This window comes from Pan paniscus, chromosome 4, assembly GCF_029289425.2.
Source record: "Pan paniscus chromosome 4, NHGRI_mPanPan1-v2.0_pri, whole genome shotgun sequence".
NCBI lineage: Eukaryota > Metazoa > Chordata > Mammalia > Primates > Hominidae > Pan > Pan paniscus.
Genome location: NC_073253.2, coordinates 31,079,215 through 31,106,462, shown reverse-complemented (window position 1 = coordinate 31,106,462; position 27,248 = coordinate 31,079,215). Strand labels below are relative to the sequence as shown.

At 36.2% G+C, this 27,248-nt stretch overlaps 1 protein-coding gene and 1 non-coding gene across 3 annotated transcripts in view; one reads left to right on the top strand and one right to left on the bottom strand.

The window, feature by feature from the left end:
• EDIL3 (EGF like repeats and discoidin domains 3) overlaps window positions 1-27,248 on the bottom strand; it is a 442,216-nt gene that overhangs the window by 252,124 nt on the left and 162,844 nt on the right. The window lies entirely within an intron of this gene.
• Window positions 4,356-4,462, top strand: LOC112439932 (U6 spliceosomal RNA). The gene has a single exon (XR_003028152.1). It is a non-coding gene; the product is annotated as a U6 spliceosomal RNA (small nuclear RNA).

Here is a 27,248-nt window from a genome sequence, read left to right as displayed (position 1 = left end):
TCATATCAACTCTCCTCTATTGTTTATTTTTATTCCCTTCACAAGTTTTTCTATTACCATGTTACATACTATTTCCATCCATTGGTTCATTTGTTCACTTATTGATATAGTTATTCAGTTTATATTTAGAGCTTCTATTGTGTCCCACAGTGCTAAGTACCAGGGTTACAAAGGTGAACAAAACAGGTGCACCTTCTAATCTTGTGAAACGTCAGTAAACGAGAGGACTGACTCCAATCAAATAATCACATAAAGAAATGAAATTGTAAAGAAATGTGATAATCAAATAAGAAAAAGTGAATGTCATGAAGGAAAGGTCTCCTGTGCCCCAATAACCTATTAATAAGAGGGTCTCTGAAGAAGTGAAGCATAGACTAGAAGCCGGAAACCAAGTAACAGCTAAAGTAAGAAAGAAATGAGTATTTCATTTGTAGGTATGTAGAAGGAGAAGCAGGGCAAGAAAAAGGGCCTGTGGTAAGACTAGTGTAGCTAGAACAGGCACAGCAAGGATAAAGAAACAGGGACCAAACCAGGCAGCCTTCAAAGGCCATGTATTTAAGAAAAATAAAACAAAACAAAACAGCTTTATGGACACATGAATACATTTAGACTAAATTTCAATTTTAAAGATGATTTGTTTGCTATATGGAGAATACTTTGAAAGGATCTATTTTCAAAGATGAAAATAGAGCAGTTAAGAATCATCATACTTGTCCAGGCGAAGTGTGATAGGATGCCTGGATTAGAGTGGTGGGCTGGTAGGTATGGATGGAAGTGGACAGATTGGACAGAGAAGGGTCGAAGAAGACTATTCTGTTTCTAGATTTCATGTGCCAGTGGATGAATATTGGTGCCATTCACTGAAACAGCAACACTGGAAGAGGGTCTAGATTGAAAGAGAGGATCATGAGTAATCTTTATGGATATATTATTCAAAAAGAGGTAAGAAGTAGGCAGAGGAGAGTGTGGCCTGGAGATACTGAATGTTAGTGTTTGTGGATATAGATGGCGATTAGTGGGTAAGGATATAGTTGCCTACTGAAAGTTTAGAGGTAACATAAGGAAAAGAACAAAGAATCCAGGATCAAGACTCAATTTAATAGCTAGATATGGTCTAGGAAAGGCAACATCCAGAGAGGCAGGAAAAACATTAGCAGGGATGTGGTATCATTCTGGCACATTACTGCTTTGTGGTATTAATGAACAATTTAACATGTACACATCGCATCATTTGGAATGACGTTATGCTCCTGGAAATGTGAGGTTTCCGTTTCATATTTCTTATGTAACACCTCTCTGTTTTCTTGCAGAACCCAACAGATACTTGCTGAATGAAAATGTTCATAACTTCATGAATTGAATATACTGGCAAAGTGTTTTAGGAAAAACACATTTTAGGAGAAAATGTTCTCCTTTAAGTGGCATTATTTTATACTAAATAATATTCTGGTTGATCTTTTTGCTTATATAGGGAACCACTTTCACATTTTTTAAAAAAGTAAAAAGTCAAGTTGGAGAAACTGCCAATACCTATTGCTTCCAAAGGAAGGCTTATTTGGTCTGGAGAAGTAAAACTAAAAACATGGAGAATGAAATACGTGATATTTGGCCAAAATGAAAGAAAGACAGTAAAAGAGTACACTGAGAAATTATACATGTTTTCATATTTACCTAGCACCTTTTTGGTCATCTTGTTTTGTTTTTCATGATCTGTCTTGCTGGTGGTGCTATCAATGTTGTGTTCTCATTTTTGCTGTCCTTAGAAGTCCATTTGCTTGACTATACATCTAAAACTGATTCCTGTAAGATCAATCTGACTAGAGAAGCCAGTTTAAACCCTTTTACTCCTAGGATGAGAAAATCTTGACAAAGATTTGCCCACAGGGATAAGCAATGTGTGGAAGAAAAAACCAAAAAGCCATTTAGAAATAATATTATTACTTGTGTAAAAAACTTCTCTGTATGCTTTCTAGTAGACATGAAAATGTAGACTCAAATATTTGAGAAGTCTGAAAATCCACTTGAAAAATGTGTGTAACAATTTATTATAATTGCAAACCCAATTAAAAATGTTGAGCTATTGAACACAATTCATTTTATAATCCATGAATATATTAAATGTATGTAGCACAGATTTGTGTTACTATAAAAATCTTTATTTCTACTTTTCCAGCATTATGCATTTAAATTTGTAAATTCTATGTTACATTAATCACATGAATATAGATGGGCAATTTCACTACATTTCCTATAAAAGAAATCATGCCTACTGACAATTTTGTAGGAAATTTTGTTAAAGATTGACTGTAGCTCATAAAACAGTAAGGTTTCCTTCACGAAAGTTATTAGACATTTTAGATCCCCTCAGTTTGATTGAAATGATAAAAAAATTACACTTTAATATCACTGTCTTTGGACACTGACACTGTATTTAATACTATACAGAATACGGTCACAGAGTCATTAAAAGAAGTGACACTAATCCAGGTTTGACTGCACTGTGATTTAATATTTACAGTGTTTTCATGATACAAGTAAAATATGCTGATTAAAATGATCACAATGTCACCATCTGGATGGACAAAAAAGCTGAGGTTCACATCTTCAGTACAAGACACCTTCAGTTATTTCTTTCCACTATCTTTTCTTATTACCAATACAATTTCTATTATATGAAAGGCCATTAGTGTACAGAGAAATAATATGCAGTAGAGAAGTCTTTTGTCAATAAATATAATATCTTAAATAATTAATTAGAGACGTTACTATAAATATTAATTAGAGAAGTTATTATGCTACTTAAATACAGTAGGTCTGAACTGTCCCTCTTTAAGATCAGTGTTATCAAGCGTAAAAGATTTTCAGATGAACAAATACTTTACTAGAAGTGTTTGAATGTTTGTCTTCTACCTGATCAGTATAGTAAAGTTTTTAATGTGATTTTTTTGTGTGACCTAATTGAAGTAGGTCACAAACAATGAAGTAAAGGGATTTAGGATTGTATATTCAGTCTTTAAAAATCAGTTATAAATGTGTACACTTGGTAATTTCCAAAGAAGCAGCTAAACAATATCCTTGCCTGATTGTACAAGACATTCTGATAGTTTCTACAGATGTGCTGAATTCTAACAGGAGATTGGCAAGCAGCAAAGAATGACTGTGCTTTGGGCTTAGAAGGAAAACCATATTGTGGAAGATTAAATATCTTCTGGATGAAGAATGAGGCTTGCCCCCATGACCACAGTAGGAATTCTATTAAACTTGATGTAATATTTTTCTAGATAAAATAATTTTGAAGAAGTTTTATGTCATAGAACTTGAAGGTTCCAAATTCTCTTTGATCTATATGCTAGAGGGGAACCTGGGAAATTTCAAGGAGAAACTTACCTCTTTTCACAGGAGCTACCTAAGCCCACCTCTGGGCTAAAAAGTGCAGTCTTTGATTCAGACACCTGTGCTTGTCAGACCCTTCAATTTTTATAAGAGCATGACATTCCTACCTGTGCCTATGCTATCCCTTGGAGCATAAGGGTCTATATGCATTCACCCTGCACCTAACTCATTAAGAAATGTTGTTGCCTGTACCTTCAAAATGCTGTATGGCCATAAACTCAGGAAACACAGATGAATATACACAATAAATGATTTATTGATATTACTTTGCAAAAAATATATAAATGATTTGGGTCTCCACAGTCCTTGTTGCTATGATGAACATGTCAATCAGGCTTCTGCATTAGAAACTTTGATTACAGGGAACTGGTTGTTTCCTCTCCCTGAGATGCTCTTCCTCTAACTCTCACCTCTACTAAACCTTTGCTCAAAATCATTTTCACAACGATTACCCAGAAAAGTTCTACTTAAAATTGGGAACCATAGTCCAATCCCAATATTTTTATTTCTCTCTTATTGTGATCTTGTTTTCTCAATGGCTTTAACTCCTTCTAACATAGCATGTAATTTATTTGTCATGTTTTGTGTTGTGTGGTGTTGTTTGTTGTGTTTCTCCCCTGTGTTGTGTTGCTATTGTCCCTCTCCCCTGTTAGAATGTAATTGATGTGAGGACATAGAACTTTGTTTTGTTCACTGATATATCTCAAGTGCCTGGTAATGATGCATCCAATACATCTTTGTTAATTAAATATATCTCTGCTAGGAATGAAACTTTAAACTTATTCAATATCGATCAAAATCTGGAATTAGTCCTACATTATTCCAGATCAGCAGTTAGCCATGTACACAGGATCAATTCAACACATAAGAAAATGTTTTCATACCACTGTATTTTGTCTTATCCCATTGATCTATAAAATAAGACTAGAAAAAATACCATGCTTTTTTTCCTGAGGAATTAAGTGCTGGCTTTGGATGCACATATACTAAGATTGGAATGATACAGAGAATATTAGTATGGTTCCTACACAAGGAAGTAAGGAATTATGTCAACTGGGACCCAAGGATCAGGATCTCTAAATTTGAGGCCAAGAGTAGTTTTGTTTATCATGAGCAACAGGTCCCGCTTATTCTGTTAGACATTATGGTCTTATAACATCATTTGAACATCATCACACCATTAAGTACATGCCATGTGTGAGGCACTGAGTATAATAAGCAATATCAACATATTTAGTCAATGGCCTCTAGAATCCTAAGTGCCAAGGGAGATTATAGACAAATAAATAGGCAACTTCAATATTATGAAATGAGTGTCAATGTATAGTGAATACAGAGAGTTCTGGGAGGACATAAGAGGAATGCCTAATCCAATATTGTAAACTTGGGTATGACATCCTAGAGTAATTAGCATCCAAAGTTGAGGTTTACAGAACAAATAGAAGTTGGCTGTTTAGGAAGGTGAGTTAGAGGTTTTCAGACAGAAGAGGGAAATAACATGTATGAAGACTCAAAGTTAAGTAAAGCAGTCAGGAGATGGAGACCATCTGGCCAACATAGTGAAACCCCATCTCTACTAAAATACAAAAATTAGCCGTGCGTGGTGGCACACGCCTGTATTCCCAGCTACTTGGGAGGCTTAGGCAGGAGGATCGCTTGAACCCAAGAGGCAGAGGTTACAGTGAGCTTAGATCATGCCACTGAACTCCAGTCTGGTGACAGAACGAAACTACATCTCAAAAAAAAAAAAAAAGCAAACAAACAACAAAAAAGTTAAGCATAGCTAAATTTGTAGAACTGAAAGAAATGCAATATAATTGCATCATGAAGTGCAAGAGGGGAAGTGGCAGGCGAGAAAGCCAGAAAGAGTTGCATAGCCTGATTATAACAAGCCTCACTAGGCAGATTAAGGAGTTACACTTTATGATTAGGGTAAGGGGAGGTCATTTAAGACATTTAAGCAAGAAATGGCTGATTGAATACATATAAACTAGAAGTGTAGGATTAGCTACTTGATGGAATTACTGGGGATAGATTCTATTTCCTCTAAAGAGTATATGTCTGCCTCAACAGTGGAAAGGATAGTAGGAGGTAGTGTAATAGGAAATGAAGTAGAAACATTTTAAATACAACTATGGGGCACAACATCTGAGTAGGCAATCAGAGGACTTGTAGATAGTGTTAATATTTAGATAGCATTGAAGACTAGGAAACTCTAATGGTACCAATCTCTGCATAATGTGGCATTTCTTCCACTGTGATTAGCAGAGAAAGAGGATGATACCATTAATGCAAGGTTAGATGTTTTCTAGTTGTATGTGGGTCAAGGCAAAAAAAAAAAAACATGCAAATGTGTGCAAGATAGTGCTTTTGATGACAGAATTCTTGGTCTTGGCTAGTAAGGGAAGAGAGGTCAGCCTTTAAGGAACTGAAAGAGTAGGATTTGGAAGTCTGAGATCCAAGACAGATGTATTTTAAGAAACTTAATTAAATCTAGATCTGAAAAAAAAGTAGTGCTGTAGTGAAGCCATATATATGCCTATATACATTATCTTGTGTATATATTTATAACAAGTTTAAAAAGTCTTAAGGATTAACATACTCAGCTATTGTTCTTGACATGATCAGAATGAGTAAAGAAGAATTAGCAATGAAGTAAAATTCTCACTATGTCATCCAAAGTTATCAATGCCTTGTTTGTCTACCACCTAAAGTTGTCTCATGACAACCAGCAATTAGCACCATAGTTTTGGAAATACTGTGTTAATAAAAGGAAGATTCCTAAGAATATGTGCAGCATGTCATGGAATTTGTATATTATGAAATGGGGTCTCACATGTCATAAAAAATGTAAGCAGCAGACATTTGGATCTGGCCAGAGCAAGAATAGCTGTATGAGAATGGGAATTAGTAATGAAGATCTCTGGCCAAAACTTTTCTGGTTTTATTGGTCACCAAAGACATTAAGGTTTCTAAATGGAATGAGATGGCCTGGGCTATAAGATTTCCAGAATAATCAATTCCTAGCTTGCTTGATAGGAGATTAAGACCTCCGTGTAAAGAACAAATTGCAACTTTAATTGATTTTGCTTCTGAAGGAGACTTTGTTCTAGTGGGTAGGTAATGAAGTTTTCTAGTTTATTAGGATCTTTTATATTTTGAAAACAGTATGAGCCCTTAAGAAAGAAATGTAGAGCCAAATCCTGGTTCATCTTTATCAGAAGGGCCTATGCTAGGACTGTGCAAACCTTTTATACCGAGACTTCACCCTAATTTCATCTTAGTTTGTTGACTTTCATTTGTTTTTGCCTTTGTCCTGTTTTCCTTTACAGTGACATATAACCATCCTCTCCTTTACTAACTACTTATGGATGCAGGATGGAAAATATTTATACTATTTTTGCATACTTTGAAGGTTTAAACATCAGCAAAGTGAAAACAACTGACCTCAAAACATGATCTAACCCAAAGTGAGCACCTTCTGGGAGATGGTTTTCTGCTTGACAATACTTTGTAATGAACTTCATCTCTTATACTGAGGTAGATGTCACTATTAACCAAAAGCAGGAGCTCTGTAATGGAAGAATTGAATTAAGATGCAGATTTCTAAGCAAGAAGAGAAACATAGAGACTAGGATAGAGCACAGGGCTTGGATGGAGCATACCAACAAAGAGAAAATAATGTGAGGGGTTTAACTTTGTTTCTTTTACCCTGGATTTTAAAAACAGTCATATTAAGGATCAAGTTTATTTTTTATTTGTTGTATCATTCTTATTTCTTCCAGGTAGTCTCAAATCTCCCGTAAACATTTTTGCAACACAAAGTTTTCATGTCGTGGGATTGAAGGGACTTTAGTGGTGGGCAGTAAAAGGAAAAACAGGCCTCCATGTATCACAACTCAGCTGCGTTTAAAGCTCCATCAGCAGTGGTATATGGAGGAAAGCAGGAGCCTTGCAAATTTATTCTGTAACCAACTGCAAAGTTAGCAAGGGCTTATAGCCAAACTGAGAGCAACTAAAGCAAATAGTATCTAATGACTGAGGAAAAGAAGCCCTTCCCATGTCTATGGGTTTTTAAAATTTTCTAATAATGTATTGGTACAAGTCCCCCAGAAGGCTGAAGGATTAAGGAAACCCAGGTGATTGCAATCAGAACTATGTTCTGGGATTTATTTTCATAAGTGAATTTATTTAGGATATGAGTTATAGATATTGTATGATTTATATATGAATTTAAAGATAACTCTAAAATCTTTCTTAAAAAGCAGAGTATTAACACCAACATGGCACATGTATACATACATAATAAACCTGCACGTTGTGCACATGTACCCTAAAACTTAAAGTATAATAAAAAAGCAGAGTATTAATTTATTAATCTGTCTAATGAGTTTAAATTTTCTTAGGGGTCAATCATGACTATATGTAAAGAGTTTAAGCAATGAAGCATATTTGTTTCAATAAACCAACCTTGACATAAAAATAATTAATATTAATTATTAATTGAATAAATACAGCATGCTTTATCCCCAGACCTAAAGTAACACCATAAGTTTTGAAACAAGAATCATAACATACCAAAAAAAATTTACCATGTCTTCTTAAATTATTACTTATCTTAAGTGATAATATTTGATGGGGTTTCAAATTTAGCAGGGAAGCATTATTTTATATAACACATCCAAATTATTAAACTTGTTACACAATTTTGTGATATATTACATTTGTTTTAACAAAACTAATTAGTCATATAATTATTCTAATAGCACTGAAACTCATTTTTAAAGAGACAAATTTATATTCAGTCCAAATTTGGCCAATGTTAGTAACAGACAGACATGACTACTATGTAGACATCGATAGTAAGTAAACACTTTCTTTGGAACGCATTGGCATAATGGGAAAGAAACGGAAAGAAATGTCTTTCTGGAGAAAGAGTGAGAACTCTTCAAGTCTATATGATTTACAGTGAAATTTATCCTCACAGGAAAGCCTAAGAAAATTATTTATCAAGTAATTCCATACAGATAAGCATACTTATTTTCATAGCAATGTAACTAAGCTAAGGTCACTCAGGCATAGAGCAGGGTAAATCAGATGTTTATAATATTTTAACAGGTCTTTTTAAAATTAAAGATACAATTTAATTTCTTGTATCTTAAATCTCAAATAAATAATCGTGAACATAAATACTAATTCACAAATATATGCCACTTGAGTCTTTTGGATACTAATTCACAAATATATGCCACTTGAGTCTTTTGGAGAAAGCAGTTAAACAACTGGCTTATAATCCATTTCTCTTCTGTTATCAGGGGTATGATCCAGGGAAAGAAAGAAAGGTAGGGGTATCACTTTCTTGTAAACAAGCTGACAACTAAACCTGCTACCAAATAGATGCTAGGATGAGAATCCTTATCTATGAATGTTTTCAGTAGGATGTCTCTAGTTTAGGATTGTTTCTGGTAAATAAATGTATTTACAATCTATGGATTTATAAGGTATAGCTCCATGGAAAATGTTATGTAAGCTATACAGCTATATGAAGACAGTTTGTTACCTCAATACTCCCTTGTATGCTTGGTAACTCATGTACCATACTTAGAGACTTCACCTGTTTTTCTGAGTCAGAAAGCATGTGTCTAATGCAAAGAAGGACTGGGTAGTTGTCATCAATGTCCCTAAACTGCTTTGTCTGTGCTCCTGGAAATTATTAGTAAACTGATACTGGGTAAGATCTCTTATTTGTGCAAGGCTGATTTGCCAGTCTAATCTTTTGAATTATTGCAACTCTTTATAGTCCTTTCTATAAATGTTGTATAAACTAAGAGTAAAACTTGAAAGGTTCCAAATTCCCAGAAGTTAAAGAACAGTTAAGCCATCTACAACATAACTGTGAAATAGAATAGTATATTGCCAACTATATTTTGAAAAATGAAATAATCAGTTACATGCCAAAATCCACATGAAATTCTATTCAATGCAAAAAGAGAGAGTACACTTCATGCTATGATTAAGTAACATGGTATGTAGACAATGACAGGCATTAGAAGTACATAGATTTTAAAAATAGAATTAAAATAAAAAATTGTGTTGTAAAGAGTTTTAGAAAAGGGAAGGTCAACATACGCAAGAAAAACAGTGTGCTAGTCTAGTCATTAAGACTTCACAAATATTCCAGTTCTTAAATACACATGGTAGGACTGCACTTCTCCAGCCCTTTTCAAGTTATAAGTGTCTATGTGAATTTCTTTGGCCAATAATGCAAGAAGTAATATGTGCCATTTCTTACATACATTTTAAGAGCCAGTTTGTAATTTATCATGTTTTCTTCCCACTGCTTTAGTGACTGTGGGAGGAACTGCTGAGATGTAGCCTTGTCAGCCCGAGACCCTGGGTATCTACAATGAGCAGAGAGCCCCTATTGACTCACACTGGATATATACTCCAAGAACTTCTGGATGAGCTTTCTCCTGAGCCATAAACAAGTTCATCTTGACTGACTCAGCAAGAAAAGGTTAATAGGAGTGTGATGTATTCATTTCATAACATCTTTTTAAACTAAAAAGAGCTAAGCAAAGTTTGTGCAAACAAAGAATTCTAGTACTATAGGATATCAGTGAGGAGTACATAGCAGGGAGTGGACCTGATAATATTGCAGACATGAAACAAATGGGTGTAGAAGGTAACGCTAAAGAAAAGAGTGGAAATAAAGGTGGCTTGGATGTTTTATACCTGGCAGATAAATTGTAATGCCATTTATTTAGAGAGGGAATACTTGAGAGCAGAGGGGAAAAGTTGAAAATATTTATTTTTGCCCTGAGGCCATTAGATGTATCTAGCTGATGGCTGAAAATGAAAGTCTGAAATTCAAAAGAGAAGTCAGGGATATAGAGAAGACAGAGAAGAGAAAGCAGTCTCACATGTACTATGAACTGGTAATTCTTCTAAGTCTTTTAAATATAATATCTCCTATAATGATTGTAATTTTACCATTCCACTGGAAGAAATGAGGCACTCTAAGAGATTAAGCTACCCAGATTTGGCAGTACTATCCATAAAGGAACAAATAAAGCCTGAGAGATATTATAGAGGAAACAGGCAAGGAGACTGGAAAGACTATATTCAGGGGGCAGGCAAAAGAAACAGGACACTAAATAGGAACAGACACTTTTACAACCAAGTGACAGACAGTAGGTGCCACTGAGGCCAACAGGGAAAATATCAAGAAGTAATGGATTGTTGTTCATGTCGAATGCTCCAGAGAAAACTAACTAGATTTATCATCTTCAAACTATTGAATTTTGCTTCCAAATAGACAACTTGAGAGGCAAAAGCTGAAAATTACTTCGTTTTTAATATACTGATATTCTGTAGGCTGTCAAACTGAACAAATCTCAAAGATAAGGCATTTTATGAGCACTACACCTCATGTTTGCCTAAATTAAAATAAGAATTAAGTATCATTAGGAATACTTTTTAAATTTCTTCAGATAAAAAAAGTCTCCAGCAAAGATGACCCAACTGATGTTGAATGAACCCCTTAACAGGACTAAGTCATACAGGTAAATTAATCCCATAAATTGCTCTCAAAAGGAATCTGAATCTCAGGGCTGATGTTGGTGTGCCAGCAACACACGTTCCTGGTGGGTCATAATGTTTAATGAGATGCATGGGAACCTCTGAATTGGATGAATATTCAAGTGATCTTCAGGGAAATCCTGAATTAGAATCAGCTCCAATAATTTAATTGAAAGGTCACATAACTGAGTGACTATTATAAAATCTATAATATAATGGAAGCACTGTACTCGCACAAGTGGCAGTTAAGAACTTTAGGTCAAAGGCTTATCTCATTTTTAGACTCATAATAAGACAATACTCTTTACTTTTAGAAAATGTCAACATTCCTCTAAGGAAAAATTACTATATTACTTAAGAGAAAACATTCGCACTTTTTCTATTAACTATATCCGAAGAGGGTAAGGAAGGCGTATATCACATCTGTAGAAACATTTTTTAAAAAAATACTTGGAATACTATATGTTTTTGCCAATCCTTAGAAGTGATCAACGGTTCTTGCAGATACTGATTCTATTATTAGAAAACAGCTTTTGATTTACCTGTTTGCCCAACAGGGGTCTCCGCTTTTGTTGTTTTGTACTTGTATTACTTTTATTCTTAAAAAACTAGTGAAAGCAAAACTTCAAATACAACTTCACCTAAGTGAAGAATGTTTACAACATTTAATGGTCATTTAGTGAATAAACTTAACCAACATAATAAGAATTAATTCAATTTTTTCATTAGAAAGTTGTTATCAGTTTCCAAGCAAAAACTATGCATTTATATAACCCTGTTAGTCAAATTTACTTTCATATACTTCAGGGAATAATGTCCACTGCATACCCTCAAAACTAACAATATAGGACACAGCCAATTTTAAAATTAAAATATTTTGAACATTGTCTACTCTGATTATAATTAGCACAGATGTTATTTACTTTTCCTTTATTCTCATCAAATGTAGATTAAAAATAAAACTGAATTTCTGCCATCAAGATAATTAACATTTTCTAATATAGTTCCATGTCATTGATATCCAACCTGTTCTTTATTTAAATAAAAATTTATTTCATTTTTTAAAAATTGTATTTTAAAGTTTTCATGCCTATCAAACGCCCATTCTTAGGCACTATCCAATTATTTTCCATATCTAGGTATACATACAACCTGCCCATCCCTTCTCTGCTTGAGTTCCAATTAACTCAGAAATTCAGCAGGCTCCTTATGACTGCGATGTCAGTATCCTTCGAAGTCTTCTGCTCCACTTTGAAATAACATATTAGTGATCTCAAAATAGTTCTTAAAATTTTCTTTCTATTATGCCCCTTTACAAGCATAAGTTAATTGGCCCAAGGCCAATATTTACAAAAAAAAAAAAAAAGACCGCATGACCTAAAAACGAAATGCTGCTTTTTTATAATTTTTAAATGTAATGTTTCCTGTAAGCAGCCTTGATAAGTAAAATAGTAACGTTTTTGTGTGTGTTTTTGAGACAGAGTCTTGCTCTGTTGCCCAGGCTGGAGTGCAGTGATGCAATCACAGCTCACCATAGCTTTGATCTCCCGGGCACAAGCAATCCTCCAGCTTCAGCCTCCCATGTAGCTGGGACTACAGGCACATGCCACCATGCCCCGGAAGATTTTTTTTTTTTTTTTTTTTTTGTAGAGATAGGGTCTCACCTTGTTGCCCAGGCTAGTCTCAAAATCCTGGACCCAACTGATCCTCCCGCCTAGGCATCCAAAAGGGTTGGGATTACAGGTGTTAGCCACCATGCCAGGCTAAAATAAATAGCAACTTTCTAATAACATATATATATACATATATGTTTGTACCTATATATGTTCCACATTTTTTGTGTGGATTTTAGACACCCCTAAAATACATTATATAAACTAGAAGCATTCAAATAACAAATAAAAATAATGACGGACAGTCATGTGATAAGAAGCCAGAAAAACAGTGAAGTCAGATGTGTCATTGTGAAAGACTCTGTATCTCTGTGACAGAAGTAATATGAAATGTGCAATAGCCAAAATATTTAAAATCATGTAAGTGAGCTGTGTCCACTTGAAAAACTTGACTCTTTTGGCTGTGAATCCATCTGGTCCTGGACTCTTTTTGGTTGGTAAACTATTGATTATTGCCACAATTTCAGATCCTGTTATTGGCCTATTCAGAGATTCAACTTCTTCCTGGTTTAGTCTTGGGAGAGTGTATGTGTCTAGGAATTTATCCATTTCTTCTAGATTTTCTAGTTTCTTTGCATAGAGGTGTTTGTAGTATTCTCTGATGGTAGTTTGTATTTCTGTGGGATCGGTGGTGATATCACCTTTATCATTTTTTATTGCATCAATTTGATTCTTCTCTCTTTTTTTCTTTATTAGTCTTGCTAGCGGTCTATCAATTTTGTTGATCCTTTCAAAAAACCAGCTCCTGGATTCATTAATTTTTTGAAGAGTTTTTTGTGTCTCTATTTCCTTCAGTTCTGCTCTGATTTTAGTTATTTCTTGCCTTCTGCTAGCTTTTGAATGTGTTTGCTCTTGCTTTTCTAGCTCTTGTAATTGTGATGTTAGGGTGTCAATTTTGGATCTTTCCTGCTTTCTCTTGTGGGCATTTAGTGCTATAAATTTCCCTCTATACACTGCTTTGAATGTGTCCCAGAGATTTTGGTATGTTGTGTCTTTGTTCTCGTTGGTTTCAAAGAACATCTTTATTTCTGCCTTCATTTCGTTAGGTACCCAGTAGTCATTCAGGAGCAGGTTGTTCAGTTTCCATGTAGTTGAGTGGTTTTGAGTGAGTTTCTTAATCCTGAGTTCTAGTTTGGGTGCACTGTGGTCTGAGAGACAGTTTGTTATAATTTCTGTTCTTTTACATTTGCTGAGGAGAGCTTTACTTCCAAGTATGTGGTCAATTTTGGAATAGGTGTGGTGTGGTGCTGAAAAAAATGTATATTCTGTTGATTTGGGGTGGAGAGTTCTTTAGATGTCTATTAGGTCCACTTGGTGCAGAGCTGAGTTCAATTCCTGGGTATCCTTAAGGAGGAACTGGTACCATTCCTTCTGAAACTATTCCAATCAATAGAAAAAGAGGGAATACTCCCTAACTCATTTTATGAGGCCAGCATCATCCTGATACCAAAGCCAGGCAGAGACACAAACAAAAAAGAGAATTTTAGACCAATATCCTTGATGAACATTGATGCAAAAATCTTCAATAAAATACTGGCAAACCGAATCCAGCAGCACATCAAAAAGCTTATCCACCATGATCAAGTGGGCTTCATCCCTGGGATGCAAGACTGGTTCAATATACACAAATCAATAAATGTAATCCAGCATATAAACAGAGTCAAAGACAAAAACCACATGATTATCTCAATAGATGCAGAAAAGGCCTTTGACAAAATTCAATAACTCTTCATGCTAAAAACTCTCAATAAATTAGGTATTGATGGGACGTATCTCAAATAATAAGAGCTATCTATGACAAACCCACAGTCAATATCATACTGAATGGGCAAAAACTGGAAGCATTCCCTTTGAAAACTGCCACAAGACAGGGATGCCCTTTCTCACCACTCCTATTCAACATAGTGTTGGAAGTTCTGGCCAGGGCAATTAGGCAGGAGAAGGAAATAAAGTGTATTCAATTAGGAAAAGAGGAAGTCAAATTGTCCCTTTTTGCAGATGACATGATTGTATATCCAGAAAACCCCACTGTCTCAGCCCAAAATCTCCTTAAGCTGAGAAGCAACTTCAGCGAAGTCTCAGGATACAAAATCAAAGTACAAAAATCACAAGCATTCTTATACACCAATAACAGACAAACAGAGAGCCAAATCATGAGTGAACTCCCATTCACAATTACTTCAAAGAGAATAAAATACCTAGGAATCCAACTTACAAGGGACGTGAAGGACCTCTTCAAGGAGAACTACAAACCACTGCTCATTGAAATAAAAGAGGATACAAACAAATGGAAGAACATTCCATGCTCATGGGTAGGAAGAATCAATATCGTGAAAATGGCCATACTGCCCAAGGCAATTTATAGATTCAATGCCATCCCCATCAAGCTACCAATGACTTTCCTCACAGAATTGGAAAAAACTACTTTAAAGTTCATATGGAACCAAAAAAGAGCCCGCATCGCCAAGTCCATCCTAAGCCAAAGAACAAAGCTGGAGGCATCACGCTACCTGACTTCAAACTATACTACAAGGCTACAGTAACCAAAACAGCATGGTACTGGTACCAAAACAGAGATCTAGATCAATGGAACAGAACAGAGCCCTCAGAAATAATGTCGCATATCTACAACTATCTGATCTTTGACAAACCTGAGAAAAACAAGCAATGGGGAAAGGATTCCCTATTTAATAAATGGTGCTGGGAAAACTGGCTAGCCATATGTAGAAAGCTGAAACTGGATCCCTTCCTTACACCTTATACAAAAATTAATTCAAGATGGATTAAACACTTAAACATTAGACCTAAAACCATAAAAACCCTAGAAGAAAACCTAGGCATTACCATTCAGGACATAGGCATGGGCAAGGACTTCATGTCTAAAACACCAAAAGCAATGGCAACAAAAGACAAAATTGACAAATGGGATCTAATTAAACTAAAGAGCTTCTGCACAGCAAAAGAAACTACCATCAGAGTGAACAGGCAACCTACAAAATGGGATAAAGTTTTCGCAACCTACTCATCTGACAGAGGGCTAATATCCAGAATCTACAATGAACTCAAACAAATTTACAAGAAAAAAACAAACAACCCCATCAAAAAGTGGGCAAAGGACATGAACAGACACTTCTCAAAAGAAGACATTTATGCAGCCAAAAGACACACGAAAAAATGCTCATCATCCCTGGCCATCAGAGAAATGCAAAGCAAAACCACAATGAGATACCATCTCACACCAGTTAGAATGGCAATCATTAAAAAGTCAGGAAACAACAGGTGCTAGAGAGGATGTGGAGAAATAGGAACACTTTTACACTGTTGGTGGGACTGTAAACTAGTTCAACCCCTGTGGAAGTCAGTGTGGCAATTCCTCAGGGATCTAGAACTAGAAATACCATTTGACCCAGCCATCCCATTACTGGGTATATACCCAAAGGACTATAAATCATGCTGCTATAAAGGCACATGCACACGTATGTTTATTGCGGCATTATTCACAATAGCAAAGACTTGGAACCAACCCAAATATCCAACAATGATAGACTGGATTAAGAAAACGTGGCACATATACACCTTGGAATACTATGCAGCCATAAAAAATGATGAGCTCATGTCCTTTGTAGGGACATGGATGAAATTGGAAATCATCATTCTCAGCAAACTATCGCAAGGACAAAAAACCAAACACCGCATGTTCTCACTCATAGATGGGAATTGAACAATGAGAACACATGGACACAGGAAGGGGAACATCACACTCTGGGGACTGTTGTGGGGTGGGGGGAGAGGGGAGGGATAGCATTAGGCGATACACCTAATGCTAAATGACGAGTTAATGGGTGCAGCACACCAGCATGGCACATGTATACATATGTAACTAACCTGTACATGGTGCACATGTACCCTAAAACTTAAAGTATAATAATAAAAAAAAGAGTTCTACAAATGTTTAGGTTGCACTACTACTGTTTGAATAAAGATATTGCTTGATAACTAAAAAAAAAAGAATGAATAAATGTATACTTAATTATTTAATGCCTTCCTTCTCCATCCCACAAGATGTGAGCTCCATATTGGAAGGGCTGTGTTTGCCTTGGTTTCTGCTGTATATCCTGGTTTTGTACAGTACACTATGCCTATGTAGCTGCTAAATGAAAAAATAAAGGATTAACTAAACTTATTAAAAAAAAAGAAAAACTTGACTCTTTCATGACAGATGGTGAACAGTAAGGCTATTCGCAACTTATATCAATAATGGGGTAGAAAAGTTGGCAGTGCGGTAACACTGAGCAACAGAAACACACGAATTTATTGAGTGTCTAGTTCACTGGTAAATAAAATGAAAGAAATTCTGTAAAAATGTTTTCTTGACATATTTTTCACAGCAATCTACTGGCGTTTTCTGTTCTATCCATTAAGTTACTAAACATGATGATTTCCCAGGGGTCATTTCTATATCACACTGAGACACTTGGCTCTTGTTACCTGAATCTGGAAAGAGCTTAGACTTGTGTCAAAGCACATTCTAATTTACCCTTTATCACTATCCTTTTTAAAGAAAGTTTTCAAAGTATAAAAAGTATATTCACTTAACAACAAGTTTTACAGGTTAAAATTAGCATTAAAACAAAAATTTAAATAGTAATAGTTTAAAAGTTCATGTGTTCAAAACAACAAAATTAAACTTTGGCTTCCAAATTGCTAAAATGAATTTGGACAAAGCATTGTTTTAATCTACTACAGTAAATATTCGTTTTTCATTCAAAACAGATAATCCAAAACGAGTTGATTTTATCAGCTAATAACTGATAATACTGAAATGAAAATAAATAAGGTTTAATTTTACGTTTTGCAATGATGTGTTACTCTAACTAAACTGACTGGATAAAATATGTGTATTTTAGTTTTTTGTAATCTCATGCTCTATATATTTTATTGCTTTTATAAATAAATCTAGAATTAAAGTTGGACAAACTGTATAACATCAAGTAATTATAAAACTATGTTAAAATATTTAAGAATGAATTTGTGAATATAACTTTTGCTTCTTTAAAATAAAAAGGAATGACCTTATAATATGCTTTAAATATTGTTTATCTGTTTTTCCTCTCTCCAGAATTAAAAAATAATACATATAAGCATATATAAGTTTAAAGTAATATAAATTATAGTTCCTGCCTAAATTTTTACCCATAACTCACTTCTTAGAACACACAGAGTTACCACTGAAATCAAAGTTAGTTACATGCTTACTGAACCATATTGGCTGAGGTTTTGAAAATATCTACAGGCTGTATGTATGGTATCTATCCTTTTTCATCGAATAGACTATGATTTCATCATTATATTTTATAACCACTTTTTAATCCAGAAATGCAAAATATGAGAGCTGCAAAAGTAAATATTCCACCATCCTTATGAATATTTCATTACACAATATGTTTATTTACTTACAATTTTTTTGGCAGAGCCAACCTAATTCATTGCACATTTATTTAGTACATCTACTGTCACTATTGTAGTAGGTTGAATGGTGCTCCGCCACCCCGCCCCCCAACCAAAATATATTCATGTCCAAATCCCTGGAACCTGTGAATATTACATTATTTGAAAAAGTCTCATTACAGATGTACTTAATTTAAGGACTTCTATGGTTTAGATATGGTTTATTCGGCCATGCCAAGTCTCATGTTAAAATTGATTACCAGTGTTGAGGTGGGGCCTGGTGGAAGGTGTCTGGGATGTGGAAGCAGATCCCTCATGAACAGCTTGGTGTGCAGGAGTGAGTCCTCACTATTAGTATCCGGGATAACTGGTTGTTGAAAAGAGACTAGCACCTCCTCCTCTCTCTCTTCTCCTTTCTCGCCCTGTAATGTCTGCTCCTCTCTGCCTGTCACCATAAATGGAAGCAGTCTGAGACTCTTACCAGATGCAGATGCCAGCACTATGCTTCTTGTACAACCTGCAGAACTATGAGCCAAATAAACCTCTTTATAAATTACCCAGCCTCAGGTATTTCTTTACAGCAACACAAATGAACTATGGAAAGGATCTTGAGATGGGATCTTCCTAGATTACCCAGATGGGCCCTAAATCCCATAACAAGTGTCCTTCTAAGAAACAGGAGAAAAGACACAGACAAAAGCGGAGCAGGTGATGTGAAGACGGAGGCAGAAATTGCAGTGAAGTGGTCACAAGTCAATGAAGTCAAGGGATGCCCACAGCCAACACAAACTGAAAGAGACAAGGAAAAATTCTCTTCTAGAACCCTCAGAGAGAGCATGACCTGGATTATGCCTTGACTTCAGACTTCTAGCCTCCAGAACTGTGAGAATTAAAAGAGTGTTGTTTTAAGCCACAGAGGTTGTGGAAACTTGTTAGAGCAGCCTCAGGAAACGAATACAGCTGTAGACAGTCAAAGTGATTAGAGGATGATATAAATCAGGAAATGTGACTGACATGACTGCAATTTGCACAAATCCAAGAGGGTATGGTGCCTACATAAGGATCCTACAACATAGTTTCCATATTTTGTATAATTGAAACTGCTGTGCTGTTTTGATTGCGTTCTCTCTCTCCCTTCCTCTCTCTCTCTCCACCCCCACTTTGCTCTCTCGCTCTCTATTGCTGTATGATCCCAAAGAGCATGATGTTATTTTTATGGGTATTTATCTATTGATACTATACAGGTATTGATCCCTCATTCTGTCTTCAGCATTGCTGGAAATGCAACACAAATGAACTAAGGAAAGGATCTTGAGATGGGATCATCCTAGATTACCCAGATGGGCCCTAAATCCCATAACAAGTGTCCTTCTAAGAAACAGGAGAAAAGACACAGACAAAAGTGGAGAGAAGGATGAGTCCAGTTGAGAATGAGTTCCTATTACAGGTGAAGAAACCATTCCAATTGCATCCAGTACATAATAAAGGAATTCAAATCCCTTTAGGGATAGAAATTACTGCTTCTCCAACCTCTGTTCTATTCCTTCTTTCATACTCACAGAAACATGATTTACTTGGAAGAAATTAGTGGAGATTCTGGGATCTCACAGAGAATGGAATCCTTCCCAGACACTTCTCAGTTACCTACCACAGAAAAACATTCCTAACAGATACACAAGTGAGAATTGCAAAGTGAGAAATCAATACGGGTTACAGGAAACAGAAGATCTAAGACGAGAGGTATGTAAAAGGCTGGATACATTTTGGAGATCTGAAAGGGAAAGGAAAGCGTACTCTAGACAGACAAGCCTGGATTAAAGCTTTGGGGTGAGAATAAGTACAACATGTGTGACCTGGAATAGAGAAGACTGCCCTGCCTCCTAGAGAGAAGAAGCATGGATGTGATGGGATATTAAAACCAGGCACACGTTTCATGGAGGGAAAGGAAAGAATGCCTTACGGGACCAGTTTTCATTGGTTCTCTCATTTCCAGAATAAGAATACAACTAAGTGTGAATTAATAGTTTTAACTCTTAACCTACCACTACCCACCAAAGAGTCAGAGAGCACTAGAGTCATTTGGTGAAACAAACAGAGAAGACTAAAAAAAAAAAAAAAAAAAAAAAAATCACAGTCTGAAAATTCAAGTAACTTAAAAATATGCTAATCTTCCTCTTCTAACAGCTCTATAAATTCTCAGAAATTTTAAAAGTACGACAACTTGCTTGAGCATTCTGGCTACAGAATATCAGACTGGTGATTATCACTCTGTAGGAACTTAACATTAATCAGTATTTTCAGTGGTTTTTTTTTTTGACAATCTTATAAATAAGACTTAGTATAACTAACTTATTGTGTTAAGATAGGCAAAGATGCAGAATGCTAAAATGTTTCTGGAAAAAAAATCCCTAACCATTCTGTTTCTAATTTGTCTTATTTTAGTTTTGTTTTCCTTAGTAGCTGAGTACTTGCACAATTCCTCCCAACACATTTAAACACTAAATTATGAAATGAAATAGTTTCAAAGGTCCTCAGTCTTAAGCTGTCCTTTAAAGAACATCTCAAGCTTTGACAAAAACCACTGGCCAATCTGTACAGTGGTTTTAATTCTTCGTTTTTACTATTGAGAAATGTATAGCTCATTCTTTTTCAAGAGCTTCTAGTAAAGCTTTAAAAGCAACCAATAACGTTGTAACATTTTAAAAATTGGATTAAAACTCTAGATATTTTCTTATTTAGATTTATGTCTAGAGAAAGAAAAAACAGGTGAGTAGATATGAAACATATCTAAATCTTGTTGAATTCTAGCAGTTGAAGATCTGCTTCAAATAAATATATTTTCTTAAAAAAAGGTATATCACAAAAACACTATACCCAGGTATGTTTTATTTTATTTTTAAGTATGTTACTTAAAGGTTTAAAAAATTCTGTCCATGTAATCTTGAAAATAAATTACTTGAAGATGTCTGTGAGCTTAACGAGGCATGAATAACAATGCAATAATGAGGTAGTTATTGTATAAAGAAATTGCAGGTCCTTTCCTAATTCCTTGTGGACCTCAAACTTAGGAAGCCAAGTGGATTTGCAGGCTTGCCCCTTCCCCCTATATGACCAGTGCTGTCCTCTGAGCCACTGCCTCCCTTAACCTCTCCGAGTCTTTTACCCATACCCAGCACTAGATGATGGTGGTTATCATACTTGAGATGTCTTAAAATCACTGCTGTGGTTTCCTGCCAGTTATTACTAACAATGGCTAAATCATTGCCACTGTTACAACACCACACTGAAAGAATTACTAAGCAAAAGTAATTTTCTTCTACTGCAACAAAAACAGAAAAACAAAGATCAATGTAATGGATTTTTTTCTGCCAAGGAATTTAAATAATACAACTGTCCCTCAGTATTTGTGGGGGATGGATTCCAGGAACCCTCAGGGAGATAAAAATCCTCAGCTGTTCCAGTATCTTATATAAAATGGCATAATATTTGCACACAATCTATGTATAACCCCCCCCCCCACGCCACTTTACATCATCTCTAGGTTACTTCTAATACAAAATACAATGTAAACAGTTGTTATACTCTATTGTTTCTTATTAATATTTTGTGTTACTTTATTGTCTTTCTTGTTCAAACATTTTCAATATCTGGTTGCTTGAATACCTAGATGTGAAACCCGTGGACAAGGAGAGTTGCCTGTAATTTATAGCATCTTTAATATTCTTATCAAATTATTGAGATTCTCCTTTTATTTATTTATTTCTTCTATTTGGAAATACATCTATCATCACCCCTCTCTTTGTATCATCCTATAAGGAAGAACTAAGTGTGTGTTTTTTTTTTTTTTTTTTTTAGAGACAGAGTCTTGCTATGTCACCCAGGCTGGAGTGCAGTGGTGCAATTTCGGCTCACTGCAACCTCCACCTCCTGGGTTCAAGCAATTTTCCTGCCTCAGCCTCCCGAGTAGCTGGGACTACAGGCGCATGCTGCCACACCTGGCCAATTTTTTGTGTTTTAGTAGAGATGGGGTTTCACTGTGCTGCCCAGGCTGGTCTCAAACTTCTTGAGCTCAGGCAATCTGCCCACCCTGGCCTCCCAAAGTGCCAGGATTATAGGCGTGAGCCACCGCACCCGGCCCTATGTGTGTTCTTGAGTTAATAATGCAATAAAGTCAGCATAAAATCTGTATGGCTTAATTTATTCATTAATTTGATCATACAACAAATATTTATGAAGCATCTACTATGTATTAAACACTTGTTCTAGAAGGAGGGGATTCAGTCGAGAACAAAATAGACAAAAAATATGCCAGCCCTTAGGAGTTTATATTTAGCCTGGACAGAAATAAATAAGCTACATAAGTAAGATGAGCAGATTTTTTTTTTTTTCTTGAGACGGAGTCTTGCTCTGTCACCCAGGCTGGAGTGCAGTGGCACGATCTCGGCTCATTGCAAGATCCACCTCCCCGGTTCAGGCCATTCTCCTGCCTCAGCCTCCCGTGTAGCTGGGACTACAGGCACCCACCACCACACCTGGCTAATTTTTTGTATTTTAGTAGAGACGGGGTTTCACCGTGTTAGCCAGGATGGTCTCGATCTCCTGACCTTGTGATCCACCCACCTGGGCCTCCCAAAGTGCTGGGATTACAGGCGTGAGCCACCACGCCCAGTCAAGATGGGCAGATATTTTTTAAAAAATTAATGATATTAAAAATACGCAGGCAAAAGACTGACAAAGTGGAGAATGTGTGAACTTTTTAGAAACAAAGGAAGGCCTCTCTGAGAATGCACCTTCATGTGAAGACATGAAGGATGTGACTGAGTAGTCATGCAGACACATGCAAGAGAAGTCCTTCAGGCAATCCACCTGTGAGTGCCAAGCCCTGCCTGTAAGAACAATGTGTCCAGGGTTTATGTTTGTGCTTGCTTTATAGAAAAGGAAGGACAGGGTGGCAGTAGTAGAAACTGAAGCCAGAAGGGCAATGGGGGAAGTTGCAAAATACATAAAGTTTCTATCCTAATTTTAATGTAGGGCCAGATGAGAGGTACTAGAGGGCCTGGGCAGAGAGTGATGGGCACTCACAGCCTTGTAAAAGAATTAGGCTGCCGGCTCTTTTGAGAAGAGACTGAAGAGGGGCCTGGAGTACCAGCAAATCCATGAGTGAGAAGATGCTGCCTTGGACTGTCTGATTACAGTTTGGATATATTTTTTAAATGAAGCTAAAAAGACCTGGTGGACTAAATGTAGAGATGGGTGTCATCAAAATAGACCTTAATGATTTTGGTTTGAGCCATTGACAGGAAGCCTGTAAGAGGAGCTAGATTAAGGAAGAATATGTATTTTTAATGCAAGTATGTAAAATGGATGAAGGCAGTCAGGGAGATTTTCATTTCCTATTTTATTCTTTTCCACAATGTTTATGTGATTCATAAACTACTGTAGTGATCAGAGAGGCATTTAAAATAATATATAAAGTTTTACACATATTAGAATGTACAATTTTATAATATACGCATAACAAAAAAGTTGAATAACTCTATATGACTTTTACAATTCCAAAAAATATATGACATTTAAAACTGTTTATAAGTGAATAAAAAGGCTGAGTTTGCTGCTGTAAGATAAGCACAAGTTTTTCCAGAGAAGCTTGAACTTGAATCCTGATTCTGTTACTTCCTTATTATGTAACCTTGTACACATTTCTTCATATACTTTAACATTTAGTGTTCTCCTCTTTAAATTATATATATGCAGCATTTGGCAGTATTTGTTAATTGTGAAAATTAAGCAAAATACTCTACATAGAGGCCTCCACATATTGACTGAATAAAAAAAATCATAATCAAAATCACAATATTAATATGGCAAACAGCAAAGAGAATAATGAAAGTAAAAATAGCAGCTTAGATTTCCTGTGCAGTCCCTATTACAGGATGAGCAACATTGTGGTGAGCCCTTTACATGTATTGTTGAGTGCGATCTTTACAGCATACCTCTAAGGTGGGTGCCCTTATTGTCCCATTTCACAGAGGAGGAAAAGTTAACTTGTAGAAAGAAAATACTTCATAGGCAGTAGACAGCTAGTTATCACAAGACAAAAGCCCCTGAAGGTTCAGACCTGAAGGCCCATGGCATTTTATCTTATCCATCCTATCCAGAAAGTTGAATGCCTTCCCTGAGCCAGGAAATCTCCACAACAGTAAGTAAATACCTCTTCATACTCTTATAATATTTAACATTGGAGTAAATCCAAGGACAGCCAAAAAAAAAAAAAATGACTCAGGCAAATGGAGATGGTCTTAAAGATGAATCCAGCTAATGCAGGGAGGACTAGAAATTAAAGAAACCTCTAAGTCTGCACAGATAGGGGCCAACATTAATTATGATTAAACATTGGAAATAACGTTCAATCTATTTTCTCTGAAATAGATTCTTTGGTAAATAAAACTGTGTTTATATTTTTTCTGGTTCTCTGAGATAGTTAAATTTTACATGTCAATTTGACTAGGCTATGGTGCCCAACTTCTTGGTCAAATACTAGTATAGATATTGCTGTGAACATATTTTGTCGATGTGATTAACATCTACAATCAGTTGACTTTAAGTAAAAAAGATGACCCTTGATAATACAGTTGGGTCTCATCCAGTGAATTGAAGGCCTTAAGAGCAAAAACTGATTTCCCTGAGAAGAGGAGCCTCAAGAGTCTAACACAGAAATCCTCCCTGAATTTCCAGCCTCTTTGCCCTACACGTTTTAGACTTGCCAGCACTCAAAATCACATAAGCCAATTCCTTAAAATAAATCTACTTACCCATCTACCTATTATACACACACACACACACACACACACACACACACACACACACACACACACACACACATCCTTCTGGTTCTGTTTCTCTGGAGAACTGTAGAACCCTGAGAGATAAACTCTCCTTTTCTTTTTAAATCAGTTTCCATTTATATAATTTTGTTCCCTTTAATAACGGTATTTTTATTACTTTTTTAACTTTGATGCTTTTCCAGTGCTTGGTGTTACTTTGGGTTTAATTTCTGGCTTGTCTCCTAACATTCTAAAGGTCAACAGCACACAATCTAAGTATTCATAATTCAAAATGAAAAGAAAATCATGAAATTTCAGAAGACATTTAATCAAAATTTGATTTACACCTCTAGGACTATCTTTCAACATTATAACAGAAGTTTTAAAAAGTTGAATTTCTAACGCTGCAGCAACATATAAACAAATATTAAGTCACTTTTTTTTCCCCAAGCTTAAAAATGTGACTAAATGTGAATGGTTATTCTCTAAAGATAAAATTTTGTGTTTTGGCTGTATGTCATTCTTATTTCTAATAAGATAATATCAACCTAACATACCTAATGACAGTATTTAATACTCTTAGGAATGTTCTAGGCAACGCAGTTTAACAATTTTGTCAGTTTTTAAAATGTGAGAGAGAAGGATTATAGTCAGCAGTTCCTCAGAAATAAGGCTGAGTAAATTTAGTTGTTCCTATAGAAACCAATCATTAAAGTTTAAAAAGAAAGGATCAGGGGTGGAGGCAGAGCCAGGTGGCTGAATAGAAGCCTCCACCAATTGTCCTCCCTGCAAGAACACCAGACCGAACAACTATCCACACAACAAAGCAAACATCATAAGAACCAAAAATCAGCTTAGGTAGCAGCTCAGCCACAGTTGGGTAGAGCATCAAGCAGGCTCCTGAGAGCCCGATTCCAGGCCTTGGCTCTTGGACAGTGTTTCTTGACCTGTACTGGACCAGAGGGGAGACCGCTGCCCTGAAGGGAGAGTCCCAGGCCTGGCAGCACTCACCACAAGTTGATGACTCAAGGGCCCTGGGGCCTCAAATGAACATTGGCTGTAGCCAGGCAGTACTCACTGTGAGCCTGGGGCAGTGGTGGCCATGGGGAGAGAGTCCACTGGTTGTGGAAAGGGGAGGAATGGGTGGGAAGGACTTTGTCTTGTGCCTTCTGTGCCAGCTCAGCCACAGCAGAAGAGAGTACCTCGGGACCAGGAGGGAATTTGCCACTCTGAAGCAAAGGACACAAGCCTGGCTGGCTTTGTCACCTGCTGATTGTAGACTCCTAAGGCCTTTAGCAAACATACGAGGTAGCCAGGCAGTGGTTACTGTGGGCCTTGGGTGAGATCCAGTGCTGTGCTGGCTTCAGGTCTGACCCAGTGCTATCCCAGTGTTGGTGGCCACAGAGGTGCTTGTGTCACCCCCTCCCCCAGCTCCAGGCAGCTCAGAGCAGAGAGAGAGACTCCATTTGTTTGGGAGAAAGTAGGGGAAGAGATCCTGAGAATTCTTCTGCATATTATCCAAGACCATACAAGTCAATAATGAGGGGAATTTTGGAAACTACACAAATACATGGAACTTAAACAAAATGCTCCTGAATGACTAGTGAGTCAGTGAAGAAATTAAGAAGGAAATTTAAAAAATTCTTGAGAAAAATGATAATGGCAAGTAGGTCTATGAAAAGGTGCTCATAGCATTGATCATCAGAGAAATGCAAATCAAAATTACAAAATATAGGCAATATTATTACAAATGCCAGTGAGGACGTGGAGGAAAGGCAACCCTTGTATTATACACTGTTGGTGGGAATGTATTTATCAGTACAACCACTATGGAAAACAATTTGGAGGTTCCTCAAAAAACTAAAATAGAACTACCAGATGATCCAGAAATCCCACTGCTAGGTATATACCCAAAGGAAAGGAAATCAGCATATCGAAGAGACAGCTGCACTCCCATGTTTATTGCAGCACAATTCACAATAGCCAAGATTTGGAAGCAAACTAAGTGTTCATCTACAGATGAATGGATTTTTAAAGTGTGGTACATATGGACAATGGAGTACTATTCAGTCATAAAAAAGAATGAGATCCTGTCATTTGCAATAACATGGATGGAGCTGGAGATCATTATGTTAAATGAAAGAAGCCAGACACTGAAAGATAAACTTTGCATATTCTCACTTATTTACAGGAGCACTTATTTACAGAGATAGAGAGTAGAATGATGGTTACCAGAGGCTGAAAAGGGTAGTGCAGGGGGTAGTGGGGTGGGGAGTGGGGATGGTTAATGAGCATAAAAATATAGGTAGATAGAATGAATAAGATCTAA